This window comes from Taurulus bubalis, assembly GCF_910589615.1.
Source record: "Taurulus bubalis genome assembly, chromosome: 11".
In the NCBI taxonomy this organism is placed as follows: Eukaryota; Metazoa; Chordata; class Actinopteri; order Perciformes; family Cottidae; genus Taurulus; species Taurulus bubalis.
Genome location: NC_136599.1, coordinates 15903775 through 15913221, shown reverse-complemented (window position 1 = coordinate 15913221; position 9447 = coordinate 15903775).

The window sequence follows — 9447 nt, the reverse complement described above, 5'->3', positions numbered from 1 at the left end:
TTGCTAATGAGATTTATTTGTGTGATTTTCTTTATCTTTCACCTTTTGGATTAGTAAAGTGTGTCTATAGAAGTGTCAGTTTTAGAACTATAAACAACATACAACTTAATCGTCATTTGGATTAACGTCTATAAATGTTAACTGTCAAGTAAGAACACCCGAACACTTGTGAATATGGGTTTGTACAGAAATACTGTTACTGTGAACTAGGATTAGATGAGAATTTGAAATCACTGTTCGATCCTGAACAAAACAGAACCAGAATTCTCCGTTGGTCATCCGGTCGCTGCCTTCTGTTGTGCCACTGCTTTTTAACACTGACCACAGGGACACAGCAGGTCCCCAGCGTGGTATGAATGCTGCTCAGGCAACACATTGTTTGTAAATCCTTGTACAATAAGAAACAAACAAAGAATCAATGGAGCAGTATTGTTTGCCTGTTACATTAGCTGTATACAATTGCGGCATCACTGCTGGTTGAGTCAGGACCAAATGTAGATTCTATCAGATCACATGGTAGATTTTTAGTACTATCATTTGTCAAATCAAAAATACATACAGTGCAATGCCATCAGTTCCACTTGTGGCTCATGTTGAGTAATGGAGCTTAAATGTGTGCGGTAATGTGATTTGTACCTTAACACTTCTGGTCGTGTCGGATCTGTAGTAACCCTGTTACTCGCTTCAGCAGAGGGAGAAGCGGCAGGAGTGTGGTTTCTTTCACTTGTGACTTATAATATATTCCTCATGGTCTACCATAGTGGCCTTATGTTTAATAAACAAAGGGAAAGTTCATCTCGTCTCATCTTCATCAGCTCTGTTTCTATGCTGACCCGGAGGTCTGTAATTATGTATAAGCACAGTTGTACGTATGTAGCACAGCATATTCTGCATCATTCCTTTAACTCTTTTCTCTTCTGTATATGTCATGTTTATGCACCATGAAATGGTCGTGAGCCAATAAGGAAGCATTATTATTTAGATGATTAACCTTTTTCGCCTCATTTCCTGTTTTCCCTGTTGTAAACTTGAATGCGATGGAGAAGGACACTCCGTTTCATATCTCCCCATCATGGATAGTATAGGTGTGATGGAATTTAACCCACTCCAACTCTCAGATGTGTGTGTGTGTGATGTATCATGTAGGCATGTGTTTAAAAAAAATGCAGAAATATAAATAAAAGACACCCTTCCCCCCCTGGTGTTGAAGATAAGACCTTGTCGTTTCTGAACATTTGTATTTTCATTCACAGCTTGTGTTATGGAATCTGCCTTTCCCCCCCAATACCTGCACAGTGTCTCTCTGCTGCTGTGTCACCGTACGGCTATTTATAGTGGTGACATAAGTGTAGTCTGGTGGCTTGTCTGGTGTACCAGCAGTCACAGCTTCCTGCTTGCCTGTGCCTTCATGATTATGTACCAAAGGTGTAGATGGCATACAGAACACATCACCATGGAGATTTGGGATGACAGGCAACACTAATTGCTGCTCGGCTGCCTTCGTCTCCCTCTCCTGTCTTTCACAGGCAAAGAAACACCTCTCCCTCGTTCTCTCTCGCTCTCTCTCTCTCTCTCTCTCTCATGCACACACATACATACTCATCTCTGCATGATCATCATGACTGTTGCCCATGAAGAAGGTTTTGATGTACATGGATGTATCGTGCGGTGCTCGGTGGCGATGAAGGGAGGGGGGCCAAGATGTCACGAGTGAGTCTGAGCCATCCAGGCTGCATGATGATAGCAGACACGATCATTTAACGAAGCTAAATGTGGACTGAGATACTAATTGGTCAAATAGAAGCAGGGAAATGACAAGAAGATGCTCTTACTCGGTCTCAAACAGTATTTGGCTGCACTGATATTAAATTATGTTAACTTGAGTAAGGATGTAAACATGTGAAGAGAAATATTCAGCTCGTTATTGGAGTCTCTACATGTGACGACATCTTAAGACCTGCATCTGCTTGAAGTTGTGAAACATTGAGCATTTGTTTGAAAAGTGGATTTAGCTTGAGCAAGATTTATTCAATCGCAGATTAATCACCTCACTCACCTAGAGGTGGCAGTTTTGGTTTTCTTTCGCCGAGTTGAAATACCTGCTTCCCCCGTAACACAATAAAGGCAAAAGGAATTTAAATTGTTCAGTTTCTCTTTACAGGTACGGATCCACATTACTCAAAGCTATTCACCAAACTGATTTCATGGGGTAAACAATGTTTTTATGTGGTTGATAACAGTTTTGCTTATTTACATGGCTGCTGCACTGAATAGTTGATTCACGTCCGTTACCATATAGTGTTATTAAGCTATTTGTCAATGCTGTGGGCACCCAAACAAAATTTCCTTCCACTCTATTGCTTTGGGCTAGAAAAAGAGATGAATATTTAAAAATGCAGACCAATAAAAAAAAAATGTTTGCCTGGCCAGATACCACCAAAGGTAAGTGTGAGAAAACAGTTTTAACCCCTATAACCGACCCTATAATCCACTAATAATTTGAGTGACTTTTCCTTTGCATAGTTAATTAAATCAGATTTGATTTCGGTTTTTGCATCAGGTCTACATCAGCCTTTCACAATTTCAGCTGCCAACAATCTAAAAACTGCCCTGTTTCTGCTTCAGGTTTTTCAATTCCATATTTCAAATAAAGCAGCAACATCGTGAGAAACATGTGATGTTTTCCACAACTTTGGGTGCTGATTGAAGAATTAATGAAAGTGTTTTACAGCTCAGTTTGTCATTAAACTGTCCTTTTTGCTTTGTGGCTATTTCCCTGTCATGATCATCACAGGTATAAAATCACCTGGTTTTCCCAACTGAGGCCCCCTCAGCTCTACAACAGACACACTGATAACATACAACCCTCATGGTCTTCAGAGGGAATATAGCTCTTTAAACGTGTACATCAAGTGCTCAGAGGTGATAATTGCCCAGCTGGGTCCTTTGATTTGGTTGAATGCCCTATTTTGATGACTATCAACACAAAGCAGCCACCATGCTACATGATGGTCTTCCACACTTGAATAGCTCCATTAGTGAAGCAGCATCTCCCGCTCAGGGGAGATGATTGACAGGTTTGCGAGGCTGTGATTCATGAGACGAGGTGAGCTTCTGCTGAAGAGAAAGATCCGGAGCCGTACGCCGAGAGAGAGAATCCATCATCTGAGATAACTCCCTTTCATTTTTCACCCTCATTCCTTGTTTTCTTTTATTCCTCCTTTGTTGAAGGTTGTCATGACAACATTGAACACAGTTTCCATGGAGAAAGGATGAGCCCGACCCATTTCACCAGTTCATTGATTGGTGCGACGCTGTAGGAAAGGGACCATCTTGTCGTCTTATATTGTCTGTTGGAAAAACTAACTTTCACGAATGTATCGCTTTATGAGGATGTCATTTAGAGGGTGGGAGAAATGTGGGATTTCCACTATAAGAGATAAGGAGCTTCCATGTAATATATTAATTTTGCTTCATTATTAGATTGTTGTGGCCAGCAAAAAAAGTGTGCAAAGTGGGTTTGGATTAATGCATTGCACTTACTTTGTGCACTTTATAATGAAAAAAAAGACTGTCCATTAATATGCTTACAACATATCGTGGTTTTATATTATGAATGAGAAGATATTTTCAAATAGGGATAAGACTTTTTTGACTCATCTTTTGAAGCAGGACTCAAAATCACAATCGAGCCACGGTAAAGCTACGAGATGCCATGTCAAACATGTCTGAATCCTGAGCAATGTGGATCCTGTTTTACAGTATTGAAGGGCTTTTGTTAGTCCAGATACACCAGACACCAAAATGGACAGAAGACACAATGTGATATGCAGATAGAGGTTTGGGGATCTTTCTTTTGTTTTTTTTTCCACTTTCTTCTCTTCACTATCAGTATTTGACCTGTAATTGACAGTATTCCCTGTTTGGAGAGCCAACCTTTATTAGCCTTCAGAACTTGTGTGGATGTGGAGCCACAGGAGCTCTTCACTGCTGTCATTACGAGGAGCAAGAGATGCTGTGCCATGTTGTTTCTGGACTGAGCTCCCAACTCATTAAGAATTACGGTTTATGACAACTTGCTGTGTATACGGTGTATAGAGGGTATAAAAATGAGATCTGTGAGTGTGGATGGAGACACAATGATCTGTGAAGAGCAGGAGATTTGTTTCCCAGCCAACTGTCCTAAAGGGCGTTTCCTCTCGCCACAGAAGCATAATGTGTTCAGCACAAGGCCAGTCTCTTGTGACCCACTAATGGACAACACTCCCAGCTCTCATGTCCGTGTGTGTGTGTGTGTGTGTGTGTGTGTGTGTGTGTGTGTGTGTGTGTGTGTGTGTGTGTGTGTGTGTGTGTGTGTGTGTGTGCGTTAACCATGACCCTTCACATAATGATCACAGCACCAACATGACACTTTTATCAGAAACTATATATTTAATCCTGGCTGCTTGATTTTCTAATCTGGTAAAGGGTCAATTCATCTTTAGCCGAAGATGGATGTAATATGAGATGACCGGCCAATACTGACATACAAGAAAGGTTTGATCAGTAATGTTTTAAAGCTCCTGAATATGATTCCAACTAGATGTGTTTTTATTTTTTATTTTAGGACTGAATATAACTGCCTGGCTGTTTTCTGTTTCCATAAGACTCACATGTTGTGCATCCACATCTTAATGAGGGAACGAGGTACAGCTAAGAAGCCGATGAACACACCAGGCAGCAGAGCCGCTTCATCATGAACTCAATTGGCGGAGGAAAAATTGAGGGAGGAAAAATGAGCCGTTGGTGTTGTGGTGGAAATGTTGTTATTATCCGTCTAGTTGTAAGTCTCTTAACAGAACTTGTCTTTGTTGATTTTATTATTTGCCGCAGCAAATGTTCAATGGTTGTACAGAGTGCAGGCAGTCTGGCCTCAACGCAGTAGAGTTGGATGTGACACAAGAAGAAGAGCAGAGGTGGGGTGTCTCACTTCCTGAAAACATAACAATTACTAATATCATAACTTGAAAGTAGACATGGAGGAAGAAGAAGTGTGAGTCACAAAGGCAAGGTCATATATACTGTAGGTGAGATGCCAAAGCGAGAGGCTGCTTTGGTGCACATCCTCAATAATTGCAGAATCAGACGTGGAGTAAAGGAGCGGTGACGCACAAAAGCGAGAGCTGGTACAAGTTCTTGTGGCTGTGGCAGGAAGCAAGTCTTGCATCATATCCAACAAGAGTGTGGTGATATGTGATTTGAGCCCAACAGGTGTGAAAACAACATCACAGACTTCTGAGAAGCACAACAGAACATGTTTTTCCATCACAGCGTGTGGAAACGGGATGAGGGATCATACAGCTGTGTTTCCAAAGCACTATTGTATGGTACCTTTCCTTATACCATAGCACAGACCTTGGCAGGGTCCATCTGACTAACGTGTGCATATTTACCTCACAGACTAAAGAGTGGTATTCATAATAATAACATAAAATCACTTTCAATCGGAAACAACTGAACATTTCTTTCATAAATGTACAAATCTTATGTCAAAATATACTGTAGATTTCAACATTAAATATCAGATGAACTATATGTTTTACACATTTTGTGTTGCATATTTGTGAAATGACAATATATACTGTATTGAAGTAAGAATAGCATACATTACTATTTCACATTACAGAAACGTATGAGCCAAATAAAAATCTGACCCATGTATAATTCATCTTTTACCTCTCAAGTGTCCTGATTGTTGAACGTTCGGGTCGTGTTCCTGCTCTGGAAGGCACAACAATCAACCTTCACCAAGTGACCCAGCTGATTAGATTTGTACCAGCTGACAACAACAAATCTGTTGCTTCTGAGAAGCCATCCCCTCTTACACAGATATCTCCCAGTGGATTGTGTATGTAAACTGTTCGAAAAATAGTGGGGTGCTTTTCCAAGTATCCTGGATAAACTTACAAACAATATCTTCATTCAGCGTGACAAGTAACTCACCGAATGATAATGTTTGAGTGGCATTTCAACTGTGGCTACATATCTTTGTTCTGAATCTGGAATCTGCTAAACAGCAGGAAAGTTTAGGAAACGTTACGTGTTTTCTATATGTTCTCTTTTGAAGCTCTTTACATTGGGAGGGATGTATAGTGTAAGAGCTTGGCCATTATGTCTGAAGACAGGCGGAAGAGTAACACAGCCATTAGCAATATGTGCATTTGCACTCTGAAATACTGGGTCCATTTAGATACCCGTACAGTCACTTCCCAACCCTTTGAGAGGGAATAATTAAAAACATCGGTAAGTGAAAATATGATTATTCATCGCTCCTTTGGCTTCCCTCAAAAACACTTTGTCACTTGCTGTAAAGGCATCTGTTAAAACACAAAAGACTCCATCTTCGCTTTACAGCAACAATACATTGCAAACCTTCGATCATACAGGATGTCATTACTAATGCATAATGAAGTCTTTACATCATTCAAAAATCAATGAGGAGTTAGAGAATAAGAACATCCCTCTTTCTCAGCAGCAGTCTAATCTACTGCCTACTGCTCTTCGGCTGTCATTTCAGAGCTGCACTCCAAGAGAATGGTTGAATGGGTGCAATCATCCCTCTTGACTGGGCCAGCACACACTAAATGGTTAATGCATTAGTGATGAAGCCTCCCCAGGTAGGTGTGGCATTATTTAGACGCCACCATTATTCCTCATGGAATGATTGTGCTACCTTCAACTACTTCAACAAACAGGTCTTCCGGTAATATCTATGTGTGCTAACATTAGCCACCATAAGCTTCTATTCAATTCAATTCAATTCAGTTTATTTTATATAGCCCAACATCACAAATACAAGTTTGCCTCGGAGGGCTTTACAATCTGTACACATGACATCCCTATCCCGGGACCTCACATTGGATTAGGAAAAACTCCCCCAATAAAGACAGTAAAAACCCTTTCACAGGGAAAAAATGGGAAGAAACCTGAGGGAGAGCAACAGAGGAGGATCCCTCTCCCTGGATGGACAGAAGCAATAGATGTCATGTGGCCAGAATGAATAACGTAACGGAGTTACAGCACATTCAATGAATGTGACAGAAATTATTCATATAATGAGTAGTATGCATGGTCCATGATCCAGATAATCACGATCCATTAAGCAGAAGGAGGTAGAGAGGAGGGGCATCCCAGGGGCAGTGGGAGGAGAAAGCAGGGCCATGGCAGCTGGCAGGACCGGCTGCAGGCCAGTTGCATCAGCAGGGCCATGGTTGCATCAGCAGGGGAACCAGGGTCCAGGCAGCCACAAATCCATGAAAAAAGAAAGTAGAGTTAGTAATATGCATTGAAGAGACAATCATTTATCCAGAAGGAGAGAAAGAAGAGGTGAAGAGGAGAGGAGGAGAGGAGGAGCGAAAGAGGAAGAGAAGAAAAGGAGGAGCTCAGTGTATCCTAAGATGTCCCCCAGCAGTCTAGGCCTATAGCAGCATATCTAGGGGCTGGACCAGGGCAAACCTGAGCCAGCCCTAACTATAAGCGCCATCAAAGAGGAAAGTCTTAAGTCTACTCTTAAATGAGGTGACCGTGCCTGCCCCCCGAACTGAAAGTGGAAGCTGATTCCAAAGAAGAGGAGCCCGATAACTGAAAGCTCTAGCCCCCAACCTACTTGTTAACACTCTGGGAACCACAAGTAACCCTGCATTCAGTGAGCGTAATACTCTCGTGGGGTAATATGGCACTATAAGGTCCTTAAGATATGATGGTGCATCACCAGTTAAGGCTTTGTAGGTAAGGAGAAGGATTTTAAATATGATTCTCGATCTTACAGGAAGCCAGTGGAGAGCAGCTAGTACAGGAGTAATGTGATCTCTCTTCCGCGTCCTCGTTAGTACACAAGCTGCAGCATTCTGGATCAATTGGAGAGATCCAAGGAATTTACCGGAGCAGCCTGATAATACGGAGTTACAGTAATCCAGTCTTGAGGTAAAAAATGCATGAATCAATGTTTCTGCATCGCGGTGAGACAGGATGTGCCGGATCCTTAAGATGTTCCGTAGGTGAAAATAGGCGGTCCATGAGATCTGGTTTGCCAGATCAATCAGCAGGCCAAGCTCTTAAATTGACATGGTGAAACCACTTAACAATAGCACACAGCATAAATGGACAGGCCTTGAATACATATGCAGTTGAATAACTACTAGCTCAATTACAACCACTCCTTAACACAGTTATCACTTATTTTGGTATTGCTGTTAATTTAACCTTAAAACAAAATAACTTGAACACGACTAGACATGCAAGTTTACCGACAAAACCATGTCTGTACATCAGTCATCACCATCTGGGTGATTTATTCACTGATGGTGATTTCCCTTCCTTCATTCACACCAACCTGCCGGGTGTGAGCAGAAAGGTGGCAGCATCAACAGATGGATTTGGCGTAGACCTGAAACCATAGCAACCAATGAGGATATCTGTAGGAGCAACTTCAATCAATGCAGTAATAAATTCAACAAATCAGACCAGACCCCTCAACCATCTGAAGACTTACAAAACACCTCCCTCCCACTGTAGGACAATATCTTCCTGCTGATCTGTCAAAGAAATGGAAAAACACCAATTATTTTTGGATGGTTCATGTTTTAGATACCTGAAGTCATTGTTCATCTGCAGTGTGTGTGTCAGTGTTTTATAGCACAACCACAATCCCATTTCTCACTTTTTTTTTTTTAAAGGTGCCCTCCAGAAAACCAGAGGTAAAGATCACCCAAGTGGGAAATACAGCATGTTTGCCTTGTGAATTGGTGTGAGCCATCAACGTCACACCATGTGTTAGTATGTTGTATTTTCAGTAAAGGGAGATCAATATCACAACATGGATTTACAGGATTCCCGCCAAGCGCTAATGGAGAAGAATCTAAAACAATTAACTGATACCAAATATTTTCAGTGAACCGCTGTCTGCTGCCAGATCTTATCCTAGGAAGCTGTGTCGATATTTCCATCTCATCTGTTTTCACTTTGTCTCTTACCAGCAAAAGTTTACTTCAGAAGTTGTAATGTTTTGCTGTAAAACAGGTTAAATAACACACCACAAACTTGTGCCTTGCAGCCAAAACATTGCTAAAACCCCCAAATTCATTCAGATTAGTGGAGATATTCATTTATTTTTCATTTTATGATTGTGACTAAATAAATGCTTTTTCTTTGTGTCAGTTTCCTTGTTTCATAAATTACCAGAGGCATGGTGTCCCTTTAATATACTGCTTTGTTAAATAACTCTGTGAAATGAGTCTTAATTGCCATGTATGAACCAACATATTAAACCAAAAAAGGTTCAACGTAGAGCTACATCAAATCTTATTGCCTCAGCTTGTTTTCCAGATATGTTCCATGATTGAAGCCATCACATGGCAGTATTTGGCAATGGACCGGTTTGTGTTTATTGTACTCCTCTGATGGATCCTG